This window comes from Symphalangus syndactylus, chromosome 14, assembly GCF_028878055.3.
Source record: "Symphalangus syndactylus isolate Jambi chromosome 14, NHGRI_mSymSyn1-v2.1_pri, whole genome shotgun sequence".
NCBI lineage: Eukaryota > Metazoa > Chordata > Mammalia > Primates > Hylobatidae > Symphalangus > Symphalangus syndactylus.
This window is the reverse complement of record NC_072436.2, coordinates 26,867,863-26,880,678: the sequence shown is the minus strand read 5'-3', so window position 1 is coordinate 26,880,678 and position 12,816 is coordinate 26,867,863. Positions and strand designations below refer to the sequence as shown.

At 43.1% G+C, this 12,816-nt stretch overlaps 1 protein-coding gene across 2 annotated transcripts in view; it reads left to right on the top strand.

Annotated features, from left to right (window-relative positions):
- Window positions 1-12,109: 12,109 nt before the first annotated feature.
- The window catches only part of EVA1A (eva-1 homolog A, regulator of programmed cell death), a 66,200-nt gene continuing 65,493 nt past the window's right edge, over window positions 12,110-12,816 (top strand). The window contains exon 1 of one of the 2 annotated variants that reach the window (XM_055240625.2): window positions 12,110-12,125. The gene's annotated coding sequence lies outside the window, so the exon portion shown is untranslated. Of the gene's footprint in view, window positions 12,126-12,523; window positions 12,686-12,816 lie in introns of those variants that run through there. The other variant, XM_063616596.1, reaches the window with a different exon arrangement.

Here is a 12,816-nt window from a genome sequence, read left to right as displayed (position 1 = left end):
AATTATTTGACAAGCCCAGGCAGCTTGTGGTTTTTCAAACTGGTTGACAATTTGCAGCTGGAGAGTTGTTTGTATCTGTCAAGATTATCAGTACGCCCATTGCTTATTCACCTTGTAGAAACAAGATGGCAGATTTGAGAGTGTTCAGAATATAACTTGTTTGAATCCCATCTCTACTATTTTCTAGCTGTAAAATCTTGAGCAAATTTCTAAACCTTTCTAAATTTTAGTTTGCTCGACTATTAAATATGAATAATAGTACCTACTTACCTGGTTTATAAGCAGGTTAAATTTTAAAAGTTATAAAAACTTACCTCATAGTGTCTGGCATTTAGTGATCATTTGCTAATAGTTTCTATGATGATGGTGATGAATTTAGACTATGGTGTTTGATGTTCAATGCCTCCCACGAATCCCTTCCTGTGTCAGTTATCTAGTGTTGTATAATATACCACCGCCAAATTTGTATCTAACAGCAGGTGACATTTTATTATCTCTCAAAATTTTGTGGGTTTACTGGGATCAGTTGGGTGGTTCTTCTGCTCCAAATGGGACTTAAGTCATCTGGGGGCTTGACTGGGTTGGAATATACAAGATGGATCACTCACGTGATTGTTTTTATTACTGTCTGTTGGCTGGGAGCTCAGCTGGGCTTTTGATTGAAGAGTTACACATAGCTTTTCCATTTGGCTTGGGTTTTTCACAGCATGGTGGCTAGATTCTAAAAGGCAGTGTCTATAGAGCAGAAGTAGCCAGAAGCAGGAAGCAAAAGCTACTGATTCTCTCCAAGGCTAGGTCTGAAACTGGCACAGCAACACTCCTGCCACATCCTATTTGTTAAGCAGCCACTGAATCTGCCCAGATTCAAGAAGAGACATAGACTCTATCTGTCAATAGGGAGAGTGATGGAGAATTTTTCATCATCTTTAACTCACCAAACTTCCCAATTTCCTTTCCAGATATCTCCCCAAAATCCCTTAAGGTGTACCTACATAAGTCAAATAAGTGTATTGCCTTTTCCTAGCTGTTCCTTGCTGCTCTGTCCAGAGCAAGCCCAGCCCTCTCCACAAAGCTTTACTTAGCTATCTCAGTTCTCTGGGGGATTCCTAAGACAGACTGTCAGGACTGGCCATTGATCAGTGTCTCATGTGCAGTTTTATGACATCACATTTGCCTGTTATTTGTCACTTTTCAGGCTTGAATCTTCATTTCAAATGTCATTTCTTATTGAGTGGGTTTTATACTCGGCTTCCTACGTAAACCTGCTATAAGTCAGTCTTTCCATGAATCAGTGCTTAGTAATTGTTTTCTGATTTGAACGATGCTATGGGGAGGCAGTGGTGGAAGGGAATTGACATTTGAACACTCAGAGTCAAGCATGATCCTAAATGTTTACATCCATCATCTCATACATTCTTCATGACCATCCTGTAAGAGAAGTATTATTATTCCTATGTGACAGATGAGGACGCTGAGTAGTTAACTTGTCATATTTAGTACAACTAGTAAGTGGGAAGTGGGATAACCAAGACTGAATGCAAGTCTATCTGATGGCATGACTTTCATCTTTCATTGGCATTGCCCTGCCTGCAACTCCCTTGGAATAAAACTATCTGGGAAAAGAAGGGGAAACTATGTGAGTAACTAAGGACTGTGGTTTCTAGAGCACTTGAGCCATAAACTCCCCGTGGTGAGGGCATGCTCTTGTAAGCCTCACTGTGTGCAGGCATTTATTTTGCTTGGGACCAAAGCTAAACATTAACCCACTTGAGCTTTGCCTTTCCTTTCCCATTTTCAAACTCCCATGGCTCCCAGTGGCTTTAGTCATGTATACCCTATCTATTATTATTCCCTTTTAAACTGCTTCTGGGCATGATGACTGCATGCTTGCAAACACCGTGGCATATTTGTGGTAATTAAACTTCACACCGACGTCTGGATCCAGGGCTTCCATAGGCCTCATGGCTCCAGCATTGCCTGGGAGCCCCTCTGTATGCCTTCATTTGAGGAATCTCAAGTGAGTGCTTGTGGCTCCTTCTCCTCAGCCTCAGAGGGGAGAAAAATTGCTGGCAAGGCATTTCCAGAGGGCTTCAGGGGGATCAAAGAGAGAAAAGCAAACACTGAGGGAAAATGTGCTATTTATTCTTGGAACAAAGTTACATTGGCAGCTTTCTCCTCTCCAGTAATACTTGTTTTCCTGAAAGGATTACACTTGCATTCACTTCCTCCCACAGGATTTAGCTGCCACTCAGCTCATGACCTGTAACTTCTATCTACCCCCCCCCCCAACCACGCTTTCAGTTTTCTCACAGGCTGGGCAAAAATTAAAGAGATTAAAATCATCCATGAGAAAAAGTGGGTTAGTGCAGCTGCTGCAAATGCCCTGCGTCAGCAGCCCAAGTCAGCAGCTCACATAAACTTGGCCATGTGAGTAGTGTTCCCGGGCCACAGACAGGGAATCCCAGGCCTTTTAGGGCTTCCTCCTTAGAGAAGGAACGAGAAGGAGGATTAGGCTGAGTGGTGAAGGCTGCCAGGTAGACGTGTCTTTCTTTAGGAGAGCAATTCCATTTGTGTTTTTCATGACCATTTATGCTTTTAATTAAATAATTAAAGAAATTCATGGGTGGTTATATGGCAGAGTAATTTATCGAGATATTTACCTGTGTCTTGGTTTCTTCACTGAGGGTACTCTGCCTTAGAAAGGTAGCAAGACCCTGTCATGCCCTTGTCTTTGAGAGCTGTTTCGTTGCGGGGCTGAAAACAGATTTTCCAGTAGGAGACATCCCTATTTCTGTTTTTGTTTCAGCTCCCTATGCACCTTGAGGAGAATCATGCTGCTCTGTGATGGGCAGGAGTGGGAGCTTTGTATTTCTGAAGGTGTGCACCCTGACTGGAGACTAAGGGAGTCTCTGAAAATGAGAGAAAGAACAGAGTCACTGGGGTGCCCTTGAAGTATGATCATCCAGACCTTGCTTTCCAACAGCACCAACGAGGGCAGCTGAGGGGCTGAAGGTGGCACTGGGGTAGAAATAATTAAACATTAAGGTCTGTGACCTTGAGAACCTCTGTGAAAAGAATCCCCAGGCCCAAGCCTTAGAAGAACTTGCCTCAGGGCTCCATGCTATTTTGGAAAACAAGCCTGGATGTGGTGACCAGGTAGACAGAGTCTCTTTGCATGCTCCGCGTCATGCACCTCTACCTGACCCTGGACTTCAATCTGACTCTGGGGAGGGGACATGCCCCAGTAATAACTGAAATTAAAATTTTCTATGAAATGAATAGAAAGCTCAGGGCAAATTATATTAAATTAGAGAAGTAAAAGAAGCATGCATTTCTTGCACCCTAATCATGTGGTAGGTGCAGTGTGCAAACTTGAGACAGAGAGATGAACAAGAACCTATTGCCCTCACAGGACTCGGATGTGGGAGACGTAACAGGGTGCAGAGCTCTACAGTGAAAATGTGTCACAGATGCCCAGGACTCAGGTGGGGTTGCTGCCTCTGTTTGAGGGCAGACAAAGCTTCCCCGAATTGCTCACCTTTGTCCTCAGTCTTAAAAGATAAGCTGGAATTCCTTAGTGGAGGACAGGGGTGGAGTCAAGAACATTCTGTACAAAGGTACAGAAGCGTGAAATAGCATAACCTGTTTGTGAAACTGCAAAAAGGTTGACATGGCTGAAGCAGAAGATGGGTTGGTACTGAATGGTTGGGAGAGACATGTAGGGGCTGACCCTGAAGGACGTTGCATCCCATACTAAGGAGACCTGATTTTATCTTGTAAGAGGTGGGCAACCCCTGAAGCATTTTAGTGACGCAAACAGATGTGTCTGTTACCAAGCAAAGCCAGTTAAAGAAGGTCACAGAGGAGGAATGATCACAAAGGTAGGAGGGGATCTAGGAAATGGAGAAGCACAGAAGTGAAAGGAGGAGCAGGTGTGAAGAAGGACATGGCTACAGCAGCAAGTACCGCAGGGAGATGAGGAGCATTAGCAGGAGGCAGCCATGGGGGACTTTAATGAGGGCAGTTTCAGTGGCGTGTTGGGGACAAAAACCAGACTACCGTGAGCTGAGGATTGAAGGGGATTAAGAAAGTGAGGCGAGTGAATACCATTTGTTTGAGAAGTTTGGTTATGAAAAGAATGAAGTATAAATAAAAATATCTGGAAATAATTAAAAATTATTAGAATATTTATTAAATTAAAATTAAATAATTAAAGAGCCAAAAAACAATATATGTTGGCATGGATGTGATGAAAAGGGAACACTTTTACACTGCTGGTGGGAATGTAAATATGGAAAACAGTACGGAGATTCTTTAAAGTTCTAAAAGTAGAACTACCATTTGATCCACCAATCCTACTATTGGGTATCTACCCAAAGGAAAAGAAGTCATGTGAAAAAGACACATGTAACACATGTTTATAGCAGCAGAATTTGCAATTGCAAAGATATGAAAGCATAGTTCCATATCTTTGCATATTTAAGTGCTCATCAACCAACCAGAGGATAAAGAAAATGTAGTGTATGTACATCATGGAATACTACTCAGCCATAAAGAGGAACAGAATAATGTCTTTTGCAGCAATTTGAATGGAGCTGGAGGCCATTATTCTAAGTGAAGTAGCTCAGGAATGGAAAAGCAAATATTGTATGCTCTCACTTACGAATGAGAGCCAAACTATGAGGATGCAAAGGCATAGAACAATATAATAAATTTTGGGGACTTGAGGGGGGAAGGTTGGAAGGCAGGTGAGGGAGAAAAGACTACACATTGGGTACAGTGTATACTGCCCGGGTGACAGGTGCACTAACATCTCAGAAATCACCACTGAAGAATTTATCTATGTAACCAAAAATCACTGTACCCCCAAAATAATAAAATAAAATAAAAATTAAAAAAGAACATTATCTAGAAATGGGTCCAGAATCTTGAAGGTTTATTTAATAATTATTTATTTATTATTAGCTAACAATTATTATTTAATATTAAATAATATCCTTTAATTATTAAATTTCACTTAATTATTTAATGATAATTGATTATTTAGTAACAATGATTTATTATTGATTATCTAACAATAATACATTATTAACATAAACATGGGGGAGCTTCAGGTATGTTCGAGGCAGGGGAAGGAGACAGTGGGAAGATTAAAGAGAAGGAGAGAGGAAATAAGGATGAGGAGGAAAGGCCTTGCAAGCAGGGGCTTTTGCACAGAGAAAAGCCCCCCAGACCAAACTTCCCATGTGCCCAGGGAGTTTGAAGTCATAGGAAGCTCTGTTGCCCTGCACATCTCATTACAAGTAAACCTCATGCTTCTGGGAAGTATAGCAAGCCATTTAAAATAAATCAAGAGTATTGTATTGTTCATATATTAATCAAATCTGCTAATTTAACAGATTCCCAGTGTGGACTAAAAATGAAGCAAGTGAATCAGCCTTTCATTTATTAGCTCTTCTTCTGTTAGGATCAAAATTTTAGATTCTTCATTTACATCTACAGTAGATCCCAAACTCCATCAGATGTCTTCAGACACAGGAGACCAACTGGTTGCTGATCGCAGACACTGGTTTAAGCAATGGAAATCACTCCGATTTGGGCATCGGGGACATGAACACATTGCCATCCAGTTGGTTTGATTAGATCTAGCATACCTGTGCATAAGGATACCGTGTTCCAGAATTTGCAACCATGAAATCTATGAATCAAAGAATGGATTAAAAGCATGAACTATGCGGGTTTCAGAAATTTGGGGCCCCCTCAATAATCTGTTCTGGTTAGTGTACACTCTTCAGGGAGATTAAGAGCTCGGTATGATTTGTCATCTGTCCTGTGTTTTGCCCACTTATCTTTCAAACCAAATCACTCTTAATTTCTCAGGTTGACACCTTTCACAGAGTTACAGAAAATAAGTCTTTGAGGAATTTGGAAGAGTTGCAGGCAGTCTCATAATGGAACCCTAACATAGGGCTCAGTGTCCAGTTCAGGTATGCTATGAGGGTGAGCTAGTTTAACTCAAAAGTTATACTTTATTCCAAACTCTTATGTATCCTTTTTCTCTAAAAATGTATAGTTTTCTAGACATGCAGAATAATTTTTCAAACAGGTCATGAGATTAAAGTGTAGTGGGATATCTCAATTTTATAATGAGAGTCAATGGTATTTTCAATAAAAAAATAGATTTATCTTATTTTAAAAATATTTATCTTATTGACAACTTTTTGCAGCCCATGTATATTGTGACTTGGGATCTAACTTGAATTTTCTTAAAGCACAACTATTAGCATTTTCTCTAGGAATCTTTCATAGTTTCATTGTCTCATTTTTTATAATTGAAATCTCTCAATTTTACAGTGGCTTCCTGTTGGTTAGAAAGAGAGTGTTGTGTATGGATGATTTGTTTAAGTTCTGTTTATGCTTATTTAACCTTGTTAGCCAAGATGAAAAATGAAGAAGAGGTGTCAGCCTGGTCATGAGAATTCCCCTATAGAAAATAGAAAAAAAAATAAAGAAGCAAAATTTATACTAAGCTATGTTTATGGTTTAAATGGTGAATATGTTTTGATTAAAAACCTATCATTAATCAGGAGAAATGTTGTATTGGGCAGCAGCAACTGGCTAGAGAAATATTTTGATTTCTGCTCTATTACCCCAAGCAAGACAGTGTTTGATCCAGGAGTATTTAAATCTCTATTCTTCTGACTAGGGCCTGTGAGGAAATAATTCAAGATAAACTCCAACTCCACAATAGAACAGATAAAGAGGATACTTAATTGATGCTTTTTACTCAATATTTCATCCTTTTCGGGCACATTACACATTTAAAAAGGTGAGAGACGTGATGAGAACATGTGGAAACTTAGCTGTGTGGCTTATATTCCCTGGAGGTCTTAGTTCCATGAAAAGTTCTTTTGAACAACTGACTTGTGCTCCTGGCATCCTCTCATATTCCTTTGTACAGGTGAAACTTTGCTTTCTGAAAAAAAAGACAAAGCCTGGAGAATGTGGGTTTTTATAATTTGGTTGTCTACATCTGGAATCTAGAATTGCAGAGGGGGTATAACTGTCAACATTGATTTATTTGGCAATTAAATGCATCCATTAGACCTTATAAAAAGTTGGCGAAAGGTTGGACTATAAATAAGGCATACTGCATTCTTTGACCTTTGGTGTCTAGGTGATGTTAGTAGCTAATACTATCAAATGACTAGTTTCATTTCAGCAGGCTATCGTGGAATGAATGAATGTAAATGCCACTTGGTTAATGACTATCCATGGACCTTAACAGAAGTCCCATTACTTTGCCAGGAAATGCAATAGCAAAAGTGAGACAACAGGAGAAAGAGAGAGATAGAGAGAGAGAGAAAGAGAGAAAGAGAAAGGTTGTCCTCATTTCTCCAAACTAACATTTTAAACAAGTATACATTTTCTTTTCAAGTTCACTTTTGATAAGATGAATAGATAGGAAATGACTGTAGGGCAAAGCATGAAAAAAAATTTTCGGCCTCCTGATTTTCCTAAAGTGACATCATTAATTGTGACACATTGGTGTCTCTGTCTGCACATCCATTAGCCTCTCATCAGGCCATGAGGCAATTTCCTTTGTCTTTCATTATTCGCTTTACATGCCTGCCTTGCTCCATCACTCCTGGAGATCATTTACTACTTCTGGAATTAATAAGAGCTGGAAGTTTGAAGGCTTCTTGTAAATAGCAGTGCCATAGTGGAAGCAGGCAAGGATTCTGGTTTCAATCATTTGTACTTTCTTGGGACAAAACCAGATTTCCTACCTTGTGGGGTAGGAAAATCCCCACATCCTACCGCATGGGGATGATTTCAGTCACTTACGGCAGAGAAAAGTCCAGGGATTTTTGTCTTTCACATTGTATGGCATTGTCTTAATACTCCACAAACAAGAGAGTAGTTTTGATGTTCTTCTTTTTCTGGTGACTTTTGAAGATCATCCACTACTAGACTGACCTCCTTACTGTTTTATAAACTTCTCATCTGTGAGGACCTGGAATTTGTCTCTGCATTTCCTACAGAAGTGGCTTTCAATCCTAACGGCACATTGTAATTATCTGGAAAGGTTTAAAAAAAAGCCCTACTCCTAGAGATTCTGATTCAATTGGTCTGGTCTGGAGCCCAGCTTGTGATTTCAGAACATGCACCAGGTGAATGCTGAGTATATAGTGCAGCAAGGTTGCCTGTGGTGTCTAGGACAGTTCTCTGTGAAGGGCGGGCAGTCTCCAGGAAATGACAGTTAAGCTGAACTGCATTGATAGACACATGGGTTACACAGTGCCAGATGATTTTGGGTGAGGACATATCTGGACATATTCTCACTGCAAGCATCTTGTGGTGCCTTTGGCAGCTCATCATTTTTGGGTAAACCATAGGAGTCTAAGGGTTTCACCTTCGCTCAGCTGGTGACTCAGTTTGTTTTTGTTTTTGGCTGCCTTTGGGTGTTGTGCCTTAGTTTGTTCATCAGTAAAATGGGGGTAATAAAAGTCTGAGGTTGTATTTCTGTTTGAAGCAAAAACTAGTAAATATTTGCCACAATGAGCTTTGTGTAAAATCATCAAATTACTGCTATGCAAATGCAGATGGAGTTTTGGAAGCAGAAGCAACAGGAATGTGGCTAGAGTCTTGTCTAACAGTAGCTGATCGATGGGGCTCAGTGGTGACATGGGTGGAACACGATCCTCCTATCAAATCTTGTCATCACAATATTTGTGCCACTGAGGGAATGCCACAGCCTCCACTCACTGAGCATTAAAACGATCACATCTTTGTATTAGCTGAAGGGGCCCTGGCTACTAGACTTTTTCCATGAGCTGGATGTGCTGTTGGCCACAACATCAGTGTGGGGGGATCGTGGTTCCCTGCTCTGACCACCAGTGCCGTGGGAGCCCTATGCACTCCACTGGCATTACCTGCCCACATCTGCAAGGCTGCCCACACTGAGAGCCCCAGCTCTCAGCCTTGAGCCGAGAACCAGGCATGAAGTGGTTACTTGAGATCCTGAGCTGCGGATCCTGGTTTCCTGAGATGAACCCTTTTCTTTCTCTAATTCTTCACCTCTGGTTAGAACTGGAGCTGTACGCTGTGCCTGTGCACATGGACTCCCTACTCCTCTGCCCTTCCTGTATCAGCCTGTGCATTCCAACCTCTCCTGTGTTCCCTGACCAACTCTACCCTGAAGGCCTATCCAGCAGACCCTATGAGACCAGGATAGGCAGCTTCAAAAGGTAGCCATTGAGAATTGGCCCTGGTCTAGCAGAGGCTTAATGCCTATTTCTCACATCTGACCTAAAGTCTTCATTGATATCTGGCACTGTTCCATAAATATGTCTCCCTGGAAATGGAAAATAGCTATTTCTCTCTTTTATAATAATTTTGCCATTAATGAAGCAATGAGCCCTCTCATCTTGGAATAAATCACCCCAGTGTTTTCAGTTTCTCTTAACAGTCTATGGGTTATCTCCCCTCATCTCCTCTCAGCCTAGAGTGTCAAGCCACACACAGTACCTTCAAAAAAGAGCAATCAAACACAACTTATTTTGTGGGTAGGAAAATGAGGCACGGAGAGTTTCGATAACTTATAACCATAACAAGCAAATGGGACTTGAAATGAAGATTCTCGCCTCCATAGAATGGGGGTGGGCAGAGGTGGTGGACAGGAACAATGATGCAATAGAATGTATACTTAAGAAACTTGGGCTACAGAGACGAACAGATCTTCATGTTGTTACAGTTTGCTTATTTATAAAATAACAGAACAAGAGTACTTAGCCAATCAAGATGCTGTGTTGATTAAAAGAAATGTATGTGAAAAGGTCTGGCATAGAGTTTGGTATCTAAGAGGCTCTCATTAAAAGCATACACACACACATGAACACACGTGTGCATGCAAGCATGAAGTTAGTAGCTTTGAGGGGTTCCTTTCCAAGGTGCAGCCATAACACATAGGTACCCTGACATAGCTCCTGGTAGAATCTACCTCTGTAGGATCCTTAAGTAGCCATTTATCTCAATGTTGGCCTTCATGCAGGGATGCATGTTCTGGAGAATGACCCACCAGAACCCCAAGAGGGGCTCTCAGGCTAGCAATGGATGCACTTCTGTCCTTCTGCACAACCAGAAGCAGGAGATAATCTAGATGGCAGCTCTAGTCTCTCCATACCTGTGATTCCTGAAATCTGTTGAAGTGTAGGGGGTTCAACAGTATCTGCTTCATTTTAATAAAATGAGGCAATGTTTATAAGTGAGACATAGCCCAGTGACTGGCACGTACTAAGTACCAACACATATTAGCAGTTCTTAGTAGTGGTAGTATTTTTAAATCCAAAGCTAGATTGGGTCAGAGTGCTTCCAGGTGTCCTTTCTCCAGCCTGGGGGGCAAATAAATAGGCTCAAGATTAGGGCCCATCTATAGAAAGTCTATGCTCACCTATTGGCACCTGTGCCCTATTTATTTATTTCTTTACTAATTAGTTCATTCAACACACATTTACTGAGCACTGATTGTATGTGTGCTCCTGTGCTCGGCACACAAACCTCTGATCTCTGATATTCGTATAGGGCTGTGCCCTTGGCTAACACACGTAGTATTATATCAGGAAACCCCGCTTCTCAACACAGCCTCTCCATATGCCTGCTGGAAAGCTGGAGAGTTAGGGGGAGCTCTGATGATGGCACCTTGCATGCCAGAGTGTGGAATTTGGAGTCAGGCAAGTGTGTATTCTTTTTACAGATAAGGAAACAGAGGTCGGAGAGAGGAGTACTTTCTCCAGTTCAGAGAGTAATTTAGTGCTGTCTGAGGCTACAGCCTTGTTCCCTGATTAGTTTAGGAAACAAGGGCCCTTTCTACCAGACCAGTTGTCTCTGCATGACAGTGGGATAACCTGTCTTTACATTTTCATCTACAGATAGGTGTTGTTTTCCTTTCTGAAAAGCAGCATTTCAAGGTAAAATGAAGTAGCTCTTGAGTAAGTCTGAAATAGTGGCTCTCATCTCTGGCTGTATGAGATCATCTTGAGAGCATCTGAAAAAAAACTGATGTGGGAGCTCCACCCCACACAATTAAAGAAATATTTGTGAGGGTGGAGCTGGGGCCTCTTATTGGTTTTTAAAACTCCCCAGGTGTTTGGCCTTTACACCCAGGGCTCCATAGTCTAATATACAGTCAGTCCAATATACAGTATAATACACAGTCAGTGGTCTAGCGGGCAGTGCTTCCAAATTCTAATGCACGTTTGAATCATCTAGGGATCTTGTTAAGCTGCAGATACTAATCCAGTGGTTCAAGTGCGGCCCGAGGGTCTTCATTTCCATCAAGCTTCCATGTGGTGTTAGTACTGCCAGTCTCTGGACCACACTTGGAGTAGCAGCTCCAGAAGGTACTCTGAGATTCTAGTCATCCACTTGGTCACTGGCTACTCTAGTCAGAGGCCTGGGAGTTACCTCTCTCCTTCATCCTCTCCTCATCTTCTCCCTTTCAAGCCCTTGGTCATCAGATCTTGTCAGTTCCATCCCACTGCTTCTAGGAGCTCCTATCCTTTCCTAACGGACTGGCACAACATTTTCCTCCCTGTTCCCCACCATCACTCACTGCCCTGGCTGTGTTCCTTGCTAGACCACTTCCTGAAGGCTTTCTTATTCCGTCTTCCCTCTGTCCAAGCTTTTATTTTGATTCTGTAGAAGGCTCTTTCACTCCGTGACCCATCTCTTAAGAGACCACTGCATCCCGGGACCTGTTCTCTCCCTGCACTCATCCCCTATGACGATTGTCTAGGAACAGGGTGTCCCTCTGGTTGTTTCTGCGTTTCCAGCGCCCAGCTGAGCGCCCATCACTCTCAATAAATACTTGTTGATTTTAACAAACAAAACCCCAACCCTGAAAGAGAAAGGCCAAACGGAGGCCTCAGCTGCATTTCTTCCGATAAAAATGAACATTCCTTCGAGATTATCCATCAGGCTTTAACTTCCCACTCAGAAAAAAAAAATTGATCATATTTAACAAAGTAAGTGGTTATTTCCTGTCTGAGTTGAGTAGCTGAATACAGGCTCAAAGCAGGCGACGGGACAGGAATGAGAGGATGGATGCTGGCAGGGGCTTGGAGGTCTGCTTTCAAATCTGGGATAGTCCCAGCATGGGGAAAGGCTGGAGGACCGGGATAGGTTGCGGACTACCGATAGGGAACCTCGCCGGTCCTGCAGACAGTCAGCAGCGCAGGGAGGCAGGCAGGAGTTGGGAGCGTGAACTAACTGGCGCGGAGGGAGCCGTTCAGGTTTCGCGTCTTGTGGGCGCCCACATGGGCCGCTGGCTTGCAGAAGGGGGCGGGGGAGAGGGAGGGCAGGTCCGGAGCCAAGCGGGTGGAGGAGGGGGGAGATCGAAGGAAATGAGACAACCTTTTCCTCCCACTGACTCGGGCTCCTTCAGCTTCTGCGGGGCTTGGCGCCGCCGCCCGTGAGCACCCAGGCCGGGACCCCACGTCCCCAGGCCAGCCCTGACCCCGGCGGCCCCTCCGCCGGGATTCCTTTCCGAGGTGCTGGTGCCGGCCCAAGCTCCGGGCAGCGCTTCGTTGCGTCCGCCCCTCAGTGATCAGCTCCGGGTCCCCCTGCTCGGCCCCGCGCGCCCCAAGCGCAGTCCCCGGAAGTGCGCGCCGGGGCCCCAGCAAAGGTAAGAGGCGCCTGAGAGCGCTCCCTGAACTCTGGGGCACCCGGCATCCCCAGCGGGCTCCAGCTTCTCCGGAGCGCCCTCTTTTCGGAAACACCCAGAGCACTTCTGACCTGAAGCCGCTGCTTTGTTCC